Source organism: Lutra lutra, chromosome 1 (assembly GCF_902655055.1).
Source record: "Lutra lutra chromosome 1, mLutLut1.2, whole genome shotgun sequence".
Classification (NCBI taxonomy): domain Eukaryota; kingdom Metazoa; phylum Chordata; class Mammalia; order Carnivora; family Mustelidae; genus Lutra; species Lutra lutra.
Genome location: NC_062278.1, coordinates 93,282,058 through 93,298,957, shown reverse-complemented (window position 1 = coordinate 93,298,957; position 16,900 = coordinate 93,282,058). Strand labels below are relative to the sequence as shown.

At 37.3% G+C, this 16,900-nt stretch overlaps 1 non-coding gene across 1 annotated transcript; it reads left to right on the top strand.

Moving 5' to 3' along the window:
• The first annotated feature begins 15,703 nt into the window (after positions 1-15,703).
• Positions 15,704-15,837, top strand: LOC125090155 (U11 spliceosomal RNA). The gene has a single exon (XR_007124223.1). It is a non-coding gene; the product is annotated as a U11 spliceosomal RNA (small nuclear RNA).
• Positions 15,838-16,900: the final 1,063 nt, after the last annotated feature.

Below are 16,900 nucleotides of genomic sequence, written 5' to 3'. Positions count from 1 at the left end.
TTATTTCGCCATGTTGTAAGCATGTTAGCTGTATAATTTTATTTTCACAATCCCTATGAAATAAGTGTTAGCATCCTATGAGTTCTTGTGATGGTTGAAGGGAAGCATGGAAAGCCGTCACCAACAAAATTCTTAACCATTATGTTCACCATTAGCATCATATCGGTGCCTAAACCGTGAAATTCAGGGAAAAAAAAAACTGAGCAAATTGAACAATTATGTAAATAAAAAGTTTCGTTGTAATTCAGATTCTCTTCAGTGTCAAACAATTCAAAGTCTGAACTTTGGGAGGACATGACTTAGTGGGAAAGGTATTTGTCATTTGGATAAGAGAATACTGCAGCTGCTTATTGAGTTTGAATGAATAGTTGCTAGGAAAACATCTTTATTGACAACCATTTGTCTGCTATAATGTATTCTTTTTCATTTTGGATTGGTTGTGTTAGTAGAGGATGTTTGTTGTACTTCAGAGACAGATGATGTATTGTAGGTCCCTGCCTACTGACAAGGGGCTTACAGCTTTGACTGGTAAGTGAGAAACCACTGGCTGACAAGACCAACAAGACAGGCAAAAAACACAGATGAAACTTTAAAAAACATCTGTTTTGAACCAAGTCTCAAGTATATCTTTATTTTGCATTACGGATGCAACTCTTAAATTAGATAGATTTGTAGCTCTTCCTCCCTGCTCCCGCCATGGCTCATTTTACCCACCGTTACTGAAACAATGCAAAGGGATGGTAGAATCCATGTCAGAAAGGTGAAGAAGCTTGAGAAGAATCAGTCATTACTGTAGTTTTCCAAAGAAAATAATAACAAAATGTAGGCTTAGGGGAAAAAGGTACTTGAAATATTTAAATAAATCCTTTCAATCTGAAATAAGTAAGTAACAGTTACTTTTAATTGCCTTTATTACAATATTTTTGTGTTTGTGAACACAAATTTTTAAATTCCAAATTTCTAAAACTTCACCATAATTGAGCATTATCTGTCTTACACTGACTATATTGAAGAATCATTTAGGAAAACATGATTCAGAAGATTTGTTAAAGTTTAATATGTGTAGATACATTCACTATCTAGTTGCTACAGGCACAGAAATATTTCTGCCCTCTCATGACAAGAAATCCTATATCAAATCTCCTTGTCTTGATTGCTAAAATAATGCGTTCTAGTAATTCTATGCTGTACAATCACCCCAGACCAGAACTCAAAACACAGCTATGTCACTAACTAAATATTTGCTTTTAAGAACATAGTGAGGAATGAGAACCTTTCCAGCCAGAGATTGGCTACCTCCTCGTTCAGCTCCTTCAAATGGCTGGATGACCAACAACTGTGTCCTGACCTCAGGGAAGAGGTGGACTTTGTGAGATTCTGCTAAGGGTCGTGAGACTCTGGTCGGGGGAAGAGAGTCTCTGCTATGAAGCAGGAAGGGGGAGAAGGACCTTATATATAAAACAGCAAACTTCAGAAATGTGTGCGGAGAGCATGCATTTGAAAGAGGTTCCATTTTTTTGGTCCAGTGAATTTTTTTAAATTAACATATAATGTATTATTTGCCCCAGGGGTACAGGTCTGTGAATCATCAGGCTTACACAACTCACAGCACTCACCACAGCACCTATCCTCCCTAATGTCCATCACCCAACCACCCTGTCCCTCCCACCCCCTTCCCCTCCAGCAACCCTCAGTTTGTTTCCTAGATTAAGACTTTCTTATGGTTTGTCTCCCTCTCTGGTTTCATCTTGCTTCATTGTTCCCTCCCTTCCCCCTGTGAAACCCCACCCTGCCTCTCAAATGGTCCAGTGAATTTTTTAAGGATCTATCATATTATTGAGAGCCTAGCACTTTTTCTCTAACCAGCTGGTTAAATGAAGCATTTTTTTTCCATTTAATATTTGATGTCTTCTTAATCATTAACCTGTTCTAAGGCAGAAGAGATTGTGTTTAATCAATGAAGCTGAAAAGAAAGTTTGTTTTTTAACTAATATTTTCATTTGTTAATCTCAAAAATAAAACCTTTTTTTTACATTTCCTCAGCTAAAATTATTATTATTTTTTAAGATTTTATTTATTTATTTGACAGAGAGAAACACAGTAAGAGAGGGAACACAAGCAGGGGGAGTGGGAGAGGGAGAAGCAGGCTTCACGCTGAGCAGAGAGCCCGATGCGGGGCTTGATCCCAGGACCCCGGGACCATGACCTGAGCCGAAGGCAGATGCCTAACCGACTGAGCCACCCAGGTGCCCCTAAAATTATTATTATTATTATTATTAGTAGTAGTAGTAGTAGTAGTAGTAGTAGTATTTAGTTTTTATTTAAATTCCAGTTCGGGCACACATGGGTGGTTCAGTAATTGGGAGTCTGCCTTCAGCTCAGGTCATGGTCCCAGGGGGTCCTGGGATCAAGCCCTGCATTGGGCTCCCTGCTCAGCCAGAAGCCTGCTTCTCTTTCTCCCACTCCCCCTGCTTGTGTTCCTTCTCTCCCCGTGTGTCTTTCTCTGACAAATAAATAAATAAAATCTTTTAAAAAAAAAAAAGGCATGACCTAAGGAAGTAAGACCAAAGCACAATTTTAAAACGTCTTTAAAAAATAAAATAAACTCCAGTTAGTTAACATACAGTGTAGTATCAGTATCAGGTGTGCAATTTAGTGATCCAACACTTCCATACAGCGCCCAGGGCTCATCACAAGTGCACTCCTTAACTCCCATCGCCTGTTTCACCCATTCCGCCCCCACCTCCTCTCTAGGAACCATCAGTTTGTTCTCGATAGTCAAGAGCCTGTTTTCTGGTTTGCCTCTCTCTTTTTTCCCCTATGCTCATTTGTTTCATTTCTTAAATTTCACAGATGAATGAAATCATGTGGTATTCTCTTTCTCCGGCTGACATATTTTGCTCAGCATAATACTCTTTTTTTTTTAAATATTTTATTTATTTATTTGACAGAGAGAGATCACAAGTAGACGGAGAGGCAGGCAGAGAGAGAGAGAGAGAGAGGCAAGCAGGCTCCCTGCTGAGCAGAGAGCCCGACGCGGGACTCGATCCCAGGACCCTGAGATCATGACCTGAGCTGAAGGCAGCGGCTTAACCCACTGAGCCACCCAGGCGCCCCAGCATAAATCTCTTTAGCTCCATCCATGTTGTTCCAAATGGCAAGATTCATTCTTTTTTTTTTTTTTTTTTTTTAGAGGTTGGGGGACAGATGGACAGAGAAAGAGGGAGAGAGAGAATCTTAAGCAGGATCCACACCAGTGTGGAGCCTGAGGCAGGGTTTGATCTCATGACCCTGAGATCATCACCTGAGCCAAAATCAAGAGTTGGACACTAAACCAACTGAGCCACCCAGGCACCCCAGAATTTCATTCTTTCTTATGGCTAATATTCTTCATTCTTTCTTATGGCTAATATTCTAATATGTGTGTGTGTGTGTGTGTGTGTGTGTGTGTGTGATATACGCACACCCCATCTTTATTCATTCATCAGTCGATGAACATTTGGGCTCTTTCAATAGTTTGGCTATTGTAGATAATGCTGCTATAAATTTCGGGATGTATGTATACCTTCGAACTAGTATTTTTGTATTATTTGGGTAAACAGTAGTGCAATTTCTGGATCCTAGGGTAGTTCCATTTTTAACTTTTGAGAAATCTCCACACTGTTTTCTAGAGTGGCCACACCAGTTTGCATTCCCACCAACAGTACAAGAGGGTTCCCCTTTCTCCACATCTTCACCAACACCTTATGAGGTGTGAGGTGATATCTCATTGTAGTTTTGATGTGTATTTCCCTCACAATGAGTGATGTTGAACATCTTTCCCTGTGTCTGTTAGCCATCTGGATGTCTTCTTTGGAAAAATGTCCATTCATGTCTTCTGCCCAATTTTTTAAAATTGCTTTATTTTGGTATTGAGTGTTATACGTTGTTTATAGATTTTGTATACTGACACTTTACCAGATATGTCATTTGCAAATATCTTTTCCCATTCCCAAAGTTGCCTTTTAGTTTTGTTGATTGTTTCCTTTGCTATGCAGAAGATTTTTATTTTGGTGAAGTCCCAGTGGTTTATTTTTGCCTCAGGAGACATATCTATAAAATAGTTGCTATGGCTGATGTCAAAGAGGTTACTGTTTGTGTTCTCCTCTAGGATTTTGATGGTTTCCTGTCTCATATTTAGACATTCCATGTCTTTCATCCATTTTGAATTTATTTTTGTGTATGGTATAAGAAAGTGATGCAGTTTCATTCTTCTGCATGTTGCTGATCAGTTTTCCCAACACCATTTGTTGAAGAGATGGTGTTTTCCCCATTGGATAGTCTTTCCTGCTTTGTCAAAGAGTAATTGACCATATAGTAATTGACCTAATTATGGGTTCATTTCTGGGTTTTCTATTCTGTTCTATTGATCTATGTGTATATTTTCAAGCCAGTACCATACTACCTTGATCTCTACAGCTTTGTAATATAACTTGAAGTCTGGAATTGTGATCCCTCCAGCTTTGCTTTTCTTTTTCAAGATTGCTTTGGCTATTCAGTGTCTTTAGTGGTTCCATACAAATTGTAGGATTGTTTGTTCTAGCTCTTTGAAAAATTCTGGTGTTATTTCAATAGGGATTGCATTAAACGTGTACAGTGCTTTGGGTAGTATAGACATTTTAATAATGTTTGTTCTTTCATTCCATGAGCATGGAATGTTTTTCCATTTCTTTGTGTCACCTTCAAATCTTTTCATCAGGTTTTATAGTTTTCTGACTATTATTGTTTTTGTTTAAAAATTTTGTTGTTGTTTAAAGATTTATTTATTTGTCAGAGAGAGAGGGAAGGAGAGAGAGAGTGCACAGGCAGTGGGAGTGGCAGGCAGAGGGAGAAGAAGGATCTCCTTTGAGCAAGGAACCTGATGCAGGGACTCAATCCCAGGACCCCAGGATCACAACCAGAGCTGAAGGCAGGCACTTAACCAACTGAGCCACCCAGGCACCCCAAGTATAGATCTTTTACCTCTTTGGTTAGATTTATTCCTAGGTATATTATGGTTTCTGGTGCCATTATAAATGAAATTGATTCCTTGATGTCTCTTTCTGCTGCTTCATTATTAGTGAATAGAAATGCAACATTTCTCTGTATGTTGATTTTGTATCCTGCAACTTTACTGAATTCATGTGTCAGTTCTAGCGATTTTTTGGTGGAGACTTTTTGGTTTTCTGCATAGAGTATCACGTTGTCTGCAGAATGGTGAAAGTTTGACTTCCTCCTTGCTGATTTGGATGCTTTTTATTTCTTTTTGTTGTGTGATTGCTGAGGCTGGAACTTCCAGTACTATGTTAAATAACAACGATGAGCATGCACATCCCTGTCGAGTTCTTGACCATAGAGGAAATGTTCATTTTTACCCAATGAGGATGATATTAGCTATGGGTTTTTCATATATGGCCTTTATGATTTTGAGGTATATTCCCTCTCCTTACTTGGTTGAGGGTCCTTATGGAGAATGGATGCTGTACTTTGTCAAATGCTTTTTCTGCATCTATTGAGAGGATCACGTGGCTCTCATCCTTTCTTTTATTAATGTGGTCTATCATGTTGATTGATTTGCAAATATTGAACTGCCCCTGCAGCACAGGAATAAATCCACTTGATCATGATGAGTGATTCTTGTAAGGCACTGTTGGATTCAGTTTGCTAGTATTTTACTGAGAATGTTTGCATCCGTGTTCATCAGGAATACTAGCCTGTGGTTTTCTTCTTTTAGTGGAGTCTTTCTCTGGTTTTGGTATCAGGATAATGTTGGCCTTATTGAATAAATTTGGAAGTTTTCCTCTCTTTTCTATTTAAAAAACAAAGAACAAAACAAAACAAAAAACCACTTGATCTTAACCTCCTGAATGTCAGTTTAGTAGAAAGGAAGATACAAGTAAAATGAAAAATTTACATATAAATGGATAAGAAAAAAATGCAGACAGAGATTTGGGAGAATACCAGAAGTTTTAGGATGAGCACCATACTTTACTTTGTGTGTACCTAAATCACACGTGCAGCTAGAAAAGTAAAGGAAGAGAAATTACACTTAAAATGTGTAAAAATATTTACAATAAGTTTAATGCAGCTTTCTGCTTCTGGGTCATCCCCCACCCCACACCACTCCTGCACCTCTTACTAGAAAGAGTCAAATGTTCCTACTAAATATTATAACACTGTTTTATAATTTGTCATTTATATCATTTTATTTTTTGAGGATTTTAGAAATGTGTTTTTTTAAATAAATTTTTTTATTTTTTTATAACCATATTATGTATTATTAGCCCCAGGGGTATGGGTCTGTGAATCGCCAGGTTTACACACTTCACAGCACTCACCATAGCACATACCCTCCCCAATGTCCACAGTAGAAATGTGTTTAAAATTTGAACCACATCAATATAAAATCTAGTTTTGAATATAATATGTTGGCTTAAAATCTTATTAGATTTTATTTTTATTTTATTAATTTATTTATTTGTCAGAAAGAGAGAGAGAGAGAGTGAGCACAAACAGGAGGAGCGGCAGGCAGAGAGTGAGCACAAACAGGCTCCCTGCTAACCAAGGAGTCCCATGCGGGGCTTGATTCCAGGACCCTGAGATCATGACCTGACCTGAAGACAGATGCTTAACTGACTGAGCTACCCAGGCATCCTTTGGATTTTATTTTTAAATATAAAAGAATACATGATATCACCAGAAAGTGTTGCATAATTGGTAGGGGTAGCAAACATCCCTGTCTTTTTGCTACTTCAAATAGAAATTAATTTAAAACTTTAGATTTCAATACAGTCAGTGACTATTTCCTTTTCTTTCTCTTTTGTATTTCTAAAAGAATTAGTTGATAATATCGACATTTTTATAAACTATAAGATGCCTTTTCCATCGTTTCCTGTTTATTTTATTTTTATCCCTTCTCTCTTTCACTGGGATATGAATATCTTATTCATTTTAAATGAGCTCATTGACCAACCTGTCAGAGGGGGAAAATGAGAAGATGGACATAATGAAGAAGAAAAGAAACAGAAGGAGGAAGAAATACAGGTAGCCATTCATAAGGAAACATCCTTATGGATATATGCTTGAGGAATAGCTGATATGACCAACATATTTTCCACTACTGCAAATAAACACCACCAATAAGGCTTAAACCATTGCTTTCTGGGCGTTTTTCCAAGCAATCTTCATAAGCAGATATGCAGATATTCTTTATTTAGACATAAGCATATCTATATGTCTATACATTTTAATTGCATCATGGGCATTATTCAGTGTCAATATATGTGACCATTTCTAATTACTGAATGTATGGGTGTACAATAAATTATTTAAGGAGGCCATCATTAGATGTTTATGAGATTTTTTCAAATTTTTCCATAAAAACAATGAATAAAGCTACTTTTATATACAGCTTTACACAATTGCTTAAATGTTAAGATAAATTTTAAAGAAATTAGGTTAAAAAGTGTATTACTTTAAAAAAAAAACAAGAATATACATTCACAATGTCTTCCTGAAAATCTGTACCAATTTATGTCTTTGCCATTAATAAAGAAATTTATGTATACACCTTTGGCATTGCTAAAATATATTCATCTTTTATTCTTTCTGGCAAATCTATAGAAGTCTGGGAAAGTAAAAAGAGAAGAAAGGAAAAATGTCCACAAAATTGCTGCAGTCCATCTGTCTATGTAGGTCTGAGCTCACAACTTACATCAAATTTCAGTTTATATATTTAATTTATCCTGGTGAAGTTCTTCAACCTCTTCTGCAAAATTCAATTTTCATTTATATATGTCCACATTCTTTCATGTGTGATTTGGACAGATGCAGGCTATTGAATATAATGAAAGCAAATTTCTCAGTGCTTCCCTTGAGCTATTTTATAGTCCTGCTTTAACAAGCAGGAGATAGTCAAGAAATAATGAGTCAGCTCTTTCTTAAAGATTTCACAGTTCTACATTCAATAAAGAAAATGTGAATTCCTGGAAGGTATAGTATTCGTGAAGTATTTAATGTCAACCCCTACAGAGGGCTCAGACAAATGCATATCCCAAATCTCATAGGATTTCATGTTGCAGAATCTGCTAGCTTGCTAAATTCCCAAATGGGATCTGAATATCATCATGTGAGTTGCAGGTTACTTTAGCAGGAAAGGGTATCAAAATATTTTGTAGTAAAGTTTAACTGTTGGCTTAAATGGCAGCAATGTTTTTTCAGTTTGGAAGAGCAGTGAAGGGAAGGCCTTGGTGCATAAAATCCTGCTTATCTCACTATCTGGATTATGAATGGGAAAGGATATTACTAAAACCAAAAGCATAAAAAAGGCAATATGATTTTCCATCTTTAATTTATTTACTTAATGAATCATAGTGATGGATAGCCTAAGGTTGAACCATGAGATGCCATGGATTTTAAAATACAGAGATAAAATAAATGAATAAGATGGTATGACTGGAATATATTTAAATTTTAAGTACTTATTCCTAAACAGAAGAAAATGCTGTCTTAGAAAAGTTAGCCAGGATATGAAACATTAAAAATATAAAACTATTGCGCAAAACCCAAGTATTGGCTGTTGGGAAGGATGGGGAGTTTGCTCAGGATGAAGGGACAGGGGCAAGTCGGAAATGTCTTGTCTCCAAAGGGGTGTGAGGGGATGCGAGGGGACAGGAGGTAACGGCAAGTTAAATAGCTTGGCGGCTACAGCTACTTATTTTTATGTATTAATAAAGACACATAGAATATAATTTTATTAGAATAGTAAGTAAATGTTTAGGGGCATCATAAAATAATAATTTAAAGGTGAGACAATAGAAGAGAAACTTAATAGGACTAGAAAAAAAAATCTTACTATGATGATTAAGAACATACGAAGAGGTAAAAATAGAAAAGCTAGGGATGCCTGGGTGGCTCAGTCAGTTAAGCAGCACCTGTCTTGGGCTCAGGTCATGATCTCAGGGTCCTGGGATTGAGCCCATTGCTCAGCGGGGAGCCTACTTCTCCCTCTCCATCTGCCTGCTGCTCCCTCTGCTTGTGCTCTCTCTCACTATCTCTCTCTGTCAAATAAGTAAATAAAATCTTTTTTTAAAAAAGATCTTTTTTTAAAAAGACAGACAGAGATCACAAGTAGGCAGAAAGGCAGGTGGCGGGGTAGGGGGGGCGGCGCGGGAGGTGGGGGTGGGGGAAGTAGGCTCCCTGCTGAGCTGATGTAGGGCTCTATCCTGAGACCCTGGGATCATGACCTGAGCTGAAGGCAGAGGCTTTAACCCACTGAGCCATCCAGGTGCCCCAATAAAATCTTTTTTAAAAAATAGTAAAGATTACATACAATGAGAAAAAAACCAAAATATTAACCTTCACAATAAATTCAAGTGAACTACATTTCCCTATCATGAAACAATGAATATCAAATTGGATTACAAAATGCATACAATATGTATTGTCTATAAGAAGCCCAGGTGAAATAAAATGAAGAAGGCTGAAAAGGATGTGCAGAATCATAAAGGCAAATGCAAATTTAAAAGTATGAAGGACTGACAATATTGCTATATCAGATAAAGCAGAGTATGCAACAAATGCATTAAATGAGACAAAGGGGTTATTAATCGTGATAACAGCTATAGTCCAAAATAAGGTTAATATCTTTAGTCATCAGACACACAGCATCAAAATATATAAAACAAAAATCCTCTGGAGCAATAAAGATAATTTAATCAAGTAAAGATTCAATGCATTAAAAATAAGGTCAGCAGACGCTTTTTCAAATATTTACACATATACATATATATGAATATATACATATTTAAAGCATTTGTATTCGACTGACAGAGAATGAGCATTGTTTTCTTCTGTTATCAGAGCATAGACAACTGTGAATTATATACTTCATCTCATAGAGAGAGCCGTATGCTCCAGTCAATCCAATAAAATAAGAATCAACAACAAAATCATGAATAAATAAGCAAAAGTACTCTTCTAAATAGCTATTAAGCCAGAGTAGTAATCAGATGGCTATTAATGGCAAATTAATTAATTTTATGATCATTTCACTTCAAAATCTATGGAATTTTGGCCTTCATCATTTTTTTTTTTTTTTTTTTTTTTTTTTTTTTTTTTTTTTTTTTTTTTAAGATTTTACTTATTTATTTGACAGACAGAGACCACAAGTAGGCAGAGAGGCAGGCAGAGGGAGAGGAGGAAGCAGACTCCCTGCTGAGCAGAGAGCCCAATGTGGGACTCAATCCCAGGACCCTGGGATCATGACCTGAGCTGAAGGCAGAGGCTTTAACCCACTTAGCCACCCAGGCGCCCCCATCATTTTTTTTTTATATCCATGAAGAAAACCTGAAACTTACCAGTTAAGAATTCAACTCAAGGAGAAGACCAAATTCTAAGAGCTGAACTACTTTAGGCTTCTGTCTTACCTAGTATATTTTAATGGCATACTACACAGAATTCATGAGGAAGACTGGTAACAATTCAGGCTGTTTTTGACAATTTCCCTGTCATGGACAGGAGTGTAAGTCAAGGCTGTTCTGGTCCTATTGGGGTCAGGGGCATAGTCCTACCCAGGAATAAGGAAGGGACATCTCAGCCAAGTGTGGGAACTCTTAGGAGAACACCCCACATTGGCTTGCTCCTGAACAACTAGCAGCCTCAGTCTCCTTCCTAGTTCTCAAGACTTCCTGTCCAGTAAGCCTAGCAGGTCTGTTGACAAGAATCTGGGAGAAGAAGGCTTCCCCAAAGGTGGAGCTTCAGGTGAGCCAAGAAAGGCCACATACTGCAGGAATTTGGGCAGCAGTTCATTTGGGAAGAGCTCCAAGCACTTTTGTTCACTGATAGTTAGATGCACCCTTAGATTCTGGATGTTTCTCTGCAAGCCAACAGCTGCAGGGAAGGTGCTGAAGCAGTGGTGCAGGTGGTTCCTTGCCCAAGCACCCACTGGGAACCAGCCTGACCTTCAATCCAGCCCCATTCCACTGGCAGAATCAAGCCTTGATTTGCCCACCTCTCCATACCCATATGCAGGGTCACCTTCTGATTTGTGCAGAGGTGTTGAGGGGCCAAGAACGACAAGGGTGGCCAAAGACTAGACTATAGGTCAGAGGCTGCCAGAGGAGTCTGGGAAGTCATGCAGATGAAGCAATGGTGAACCGAGATAGTGGTCTGGCTCAAGTTTTCCTCACTGAGATGGGGATAGGAGGAAAGGCCACGATGTCTTCAGGAATGTCTGAGAAGCCATAAGAACAAGGGTTAGCATTTCTTCCTCCATTCCCCCTTTCTCTCCCTAAATGAAGACACAGTCTTTTAGGTTACCATGCCATGTGGGCAGGTATAAAGTTGGCCTCCACTCTCTGAGCTGTGGTCCTAAAAGCCCTGAGCCTCTAGCCACAGAAGAAATAGGGCTGCACCCTCCTTGTGCATCACATGCATCAAATGTGGCCTGAGCAATTGCCAGGTACCTACCAACAGGACAGAGCCCTAGGTCAGGCCTGGAGCTTACCATCACCTCAGAGGTTGTACACACTCTACCTGGTGCCACCTTTCACTAGTTTAAACAACCAGATCTGAGGTGGGACAGAGGTTTCCCAACCTTTTGAAACTCAACAGATTCAGTATATCACTCAGGGTTCTGTGGTGATCCAGGAACTTGCCACTTAGCATCCCCTCCAGGGGATGACCTCCAGGGGACTTGTGTGGGTATGCAGATTTGAGAAGCAATGCCCTACCAGACCATTTCCTTTCTGCCAAAATTAGAATCTGGCCAAGGAAAGCTATGAAATTGTTTTGAAAGCTGAGATCTTTGAATAGTGTGTAGTTGCCAGATCTTTTTCTCTGGTTTACTTCCCGAAAAAAGTCTTTAATGCTGGCTCTGTACGCATGAGTGAGAATTGCTGTTGCTGTTGGCATACATGGCTTGTCCCCCCAGAGCCTGGAATCAGGCTCTCACTTTGTAGTCTTCAAGGTTCTCTGGAGTTCTGCTGTTTAAAGAATGTAATGTGAATGCTACTCAATTGTATAGCAGAGGACTTGCTCCTGGTGAGTGTATCCTTTTCAGAGCCCTGAAATAGTTAGTTGTTTTCTTAGAAAACATCCTGGAATCATATTTTAAATTCATTAGAAAGTACCACCTTCCACTCCATATTTGTGTTTTCTATGAGAGGATGACCCGTCAGATATGCGATGTGTCCATCTCTCTTCTTCCAAAGGAAATAATCCTTTGTAAGCAAGCCAGGATTTACAAATTTCTTGATTCAGAAATGAACTGCTCAAGAAGAGGCAATTTTGTTTGTTTTCTTATGTTGCTATGTTTGATTAGGACACAGTCTATCATAGTTCTGTGAATGATTTCAACATATTAGCATATACTTTCATCATCATTTTATTTACAATGAAGTATAGATTGATAAGTAGTGTATCATCATAAGCAATATTTCTAAATATTTATTATATATGCATGTTTCCTGAGGCAGTTTTTTTTTTTCCTGAGGCAGTTTTTAAAAAGAATTTGAAAAGTATCTTTTTGCATGTGGCATTTTTTAATTCCCTGGGGCACTCAGCTCTCTCACCATGATACTGAAGAAATGAGTCCAGTGTTCTGTTTAACCAGCTGTGGTCTCATCTCTGGAGAGTTACAAAAGGGAAAAACATGGTTCTTCTCCAAGGATGTTATAGTCTAGAGTAACATCCACAAAATAGAGGAAACTAAATATTGTATGATGGTTGTACTATGTACCATGAAGGTCCAAGAAAACAAAACCCATTTCTTGCTTTAGAAATCTGAGAACACTACATACAGCATGTGTGACTTGGACATTCTACATAGAAAAAGCCAAGCTTTTCAGTGCATATGAGCCCCAAAATAAAGATCTCAGCCAGCACTTGTATGCAAATAAACTATATGATGCCTTCCCCAGCATTTCTGATTTCAAGTAGCCTCTTCCTATTCCAGCTTAAATTTGTCATGAGGATATCCTACTCATTACAAATACATTGGTTAGAGACCAGGGTCCAAGTCATGGGGCCAGGAATAGAGAGAACCAGTAGGCCATACCAGGACACACATCACACACACACAGAATGAGGAAAGCTGAGGCAAGGATTTTAATAGCATAGTAGATCTTCTGATGATTGATGTAATCCACATCCATTGCAAAAAAAAAAAAAAAAAGGAAAGAAAGAAAGAAAGGAAGAAAGGAAGGAATGAAGGAAGAAAATATAGAAAAGTAATAAAGAAGATTTTTGATTCTATTAATCAGAGATCATTGCTATAAGCACTTAGGACTATAATTTACCAGAATTGTGTGTGTGTGTGTGTGTGTGTGCATTTGTACTGAAATAGAAATACATGTGTTAACATCCTGCTGTGAATTTTGGGACTGAACAAGGAGGTGAGAGTAAAAGGATAAGGAAGCTACAGTTCCATCAGTCTCTTCGGGTTGAAATTGCATCAATTTTCAGTGCTATTTTGATACATGGTATGAAAAGTTACCCTCTTTAGCACCCATTCAATATTTGTTTATGTTGTCTACTCTGTTCTGATGTGAGGTTTGACAAAGTGCATGCTGAACAAAATGGAAATGACTCTCTTAGGGTTACCTCATGCTCTGATTCAATAAGCAAATGAAAATTGGGAGTTAACTTAGTTATGTCTTAAAAGGCTTCAAACATCTGTATCTGCTTCAATATGAGTAAAATGTCAGGTCCTGCAAGATGTATTTCTGATGTAATTAACATAAACCTTTTCACTGGGCTTATACCTCTCTTAATCCCAAATCACCTATGTATTGCAGCATGGGACTGCTTGACTAAGAGTTTAATGTATTAAAGACATTATTCTAGACCCTGTGCAAGAAAGAAATTTGTGCCAGATATGGGTCCTGATTTATAGAACTTGCAGTGTAGAGTGGGAGATATGAAGCATATGGAATATTCCAATGAGTTTCATGATGAATATAAATTTCAGGAAACAGCAGAGGCAACTTGCCTACATGCTTCGCTAAAGAATCCCAGTCACTTTCAGAGTCTCTCAAGCATCCTGTTCACCAGGAACCTTTCCCCTGAGTCCTTAGTCTGGGCTAGAGACTCTTTCATGATACTTTCATTAGAGTATGAATATCTCTATCACTTCACCTAACCCGATAGAGAATAACTCTATCACTTCACTTAACTTTTTTCTTGTATTTCTCTTTTCTAGACTATGAATAAATTGAGAGCAGGTAATATGACATCCATTCTTGATCCCTGTGAAATAGCATCTAGCAGAGAAAACAATTCAGTAAATGCTATTGGAATGTGTGACATCAAAAGAACTTCAGGGGAAAAAAAAAGAGGTTCAGAAAGGCAACTAGAAGGTATCATTTTGATTTTGAGATACCAACAATTTCTTTAAGAAATAAAAAATTCAGAAAGCAGTTGTAATATGGAGTAGAATTAAGAAGGTAATCCAGGGGGCTCAAAATGTTGTGGTATTGAGGCTATTCATCCTTTCATTTGCAAGTGGGATGCCTTGATTGTCCTCAATCAGCAAAACTTGATTGGTGGTTTGAGAGATAATAGATATATTTCATTTTCTTGAAGTTGTGATACAAAATTCAAAGAAAAATTTTAAAAACGAACTTTTATTTAAGTAAGACAGTCAATCTGGAACAACAACATTTCTCATAATTTTTTAAACAAGTGATTTTCTAAATAATTGAATGGTCTCTAATTATTTAAGAGATTGTCTCTCCCAACCCCTTTTTTGTCTCCTACATCATCTTCCCTCTCTACCACCTTTTAAACTGACCTTTTAAGACACAAATTCATTTGTAATAGCATTCAAGGACAATGTGAAACAGTTTGACTGTGGGAGGATTTCAGGGGAAGGGAGAAAGTCATATTATTTGAAGAGGTCAAAAGAAATTTATGATATGCACATATATAATTTATAGGCAGATAATAAAATCTTAGCCTGAGAAACACATTTCAGAACAATTCTGGAAGAGTAGAGGTTAATATATTTGAATATAAAATGGAATGGTTCCAGTGTATAATATAATTTCTATCATCTTAATCAGATCTATAAGGACATGATTACACTGGATTTTTATGCTCACATTTTTCATAAACTTTCCTTGGAAGAACACTTTCGGAATGGGTTGCTTTCTTGGTATTATTTTTAGCCTTATTATCTTCATTTTCGAATTGAAACCTGATTTTCTTGAGATTTGGATTACAATATTCTATTACAGAACCAAGGGGGGAAAATGCCTTAGAGTTGTAAGAGACCTTGTAGCTTTCCTAACCTAATCCTGGACAAAGTGAATAGAAAGACAAGTACTTGTCACAGTTTGGTGAAAAGAACATAAATTTTGTATCAAATAATCTTGACTGTTGTCCTAGTTCTTCCACCTACTTTGCAGATTTTATGTTAAGTAGGAATGAATTAAAATCATTAATTACATGAATTAAACTAGTTGATTAGATTAAATGTTTTCAATATTTTGATTGAGTACCTATTGAGTTAAATACTCTGATAGAATGTACACTCCATTAAAGCAGAATTTTTTATGTTTTTCAGAGCCTGGAAACAATGCCTGGAGCATAATAGGTACTCTATAAAATGTTTAAGATCAATTAGTTTAAAAAATTGGTTGCTCTGAAGAAATAAACATTTTTTGCATTAAGAGTGAACTGAATAAAAAAGGGCTTCTGTCGTGAGTGGCACACGTAGGGCAGCTCCATTGCTCTACATGAGGAATCGACATCAAGAGATTTCGGAAGCATAATTTTTTGGTACCTGGGCAGCTGGTGATCATTGGTCCCAGCACCCTTATTTCAAGTAATTAAAGGTTAGATATATGACGTATAGTGGAAATTAGGCATTTAGGTGTCTAGTAGGAAAAAAAAAGAGTGAACTGAATATAATTCAATTTTGAATCATTTGGAGTCAATATTATGACTTCCATATATCCTGATATCATTAAAATGTTTTGATTTTGAGATGCCGAAGGTCATTTTGTAGTTTCTGGTTTTATGAGTTGATGGAAATGGAGTTGTTTTTTTTTTATGGAAATGGAGTTTATTGAGGTTTAATCTCTCCTTTAAATTTTTCAGAGACAGAGAACTTACTATATATTTGTTCAAATTTAGGTTTTGTATTAATGTGAGACTGTTCTTGTGATTTATGGCAGAAGACCAAGAAATATGATTTCATTATAGGTAGCAAAGTTTTGGCAACAAACTATCAAATAAATTCACTTATGAATCTATCCAGCCACTCATCTATTCATAATGTTTCTGTACTAGAAGCTGGCACATGGATGAACTAGAAAGTGTATGGTGTAGAGTGATTCAATAAAGTCTTCCTGTTTAATATTTATTGGGCACCCCCCCTCCCAGTGACCTACCAACACACAGAATACAGATTAGATCACAGTTCTCACCTTCAAAAGTTAGACATAAGCACATCGTAAAGTCTCTATAGAATGAGGCAACTTGCCAGATCAACAACAAAAAATAAATAAGTTTAAAAGATAATGACTGCAGTTTTACTCCTGATTCTTGACTCTTCCTTGCTCAGTCTGAGGAAATAAATCGGAAATAGACCAGTTGGAACATATCCAGCCTATGTACAGATACCAGGCCATTGAAAGTGGACCCATCCATCTGCAAAAGTGACACTGAGCTGCCTTTGTGGAAGAAAAGCTTGATTTGTGTTTTAAGAGATAACAAATTTCACCAATTTTTTTAGAAGTTGGGATACAAAGCTTAAAGAAAAGTTATTCTGAAAATTTGCCTCTACTGAATTAGCCAATAACCTGGGTTGGAAAAAAAAATGTCCTTTCAGATATTTTAAAACAACTGAGTTTCTACATAATTATTTAGCAAGTAAGGA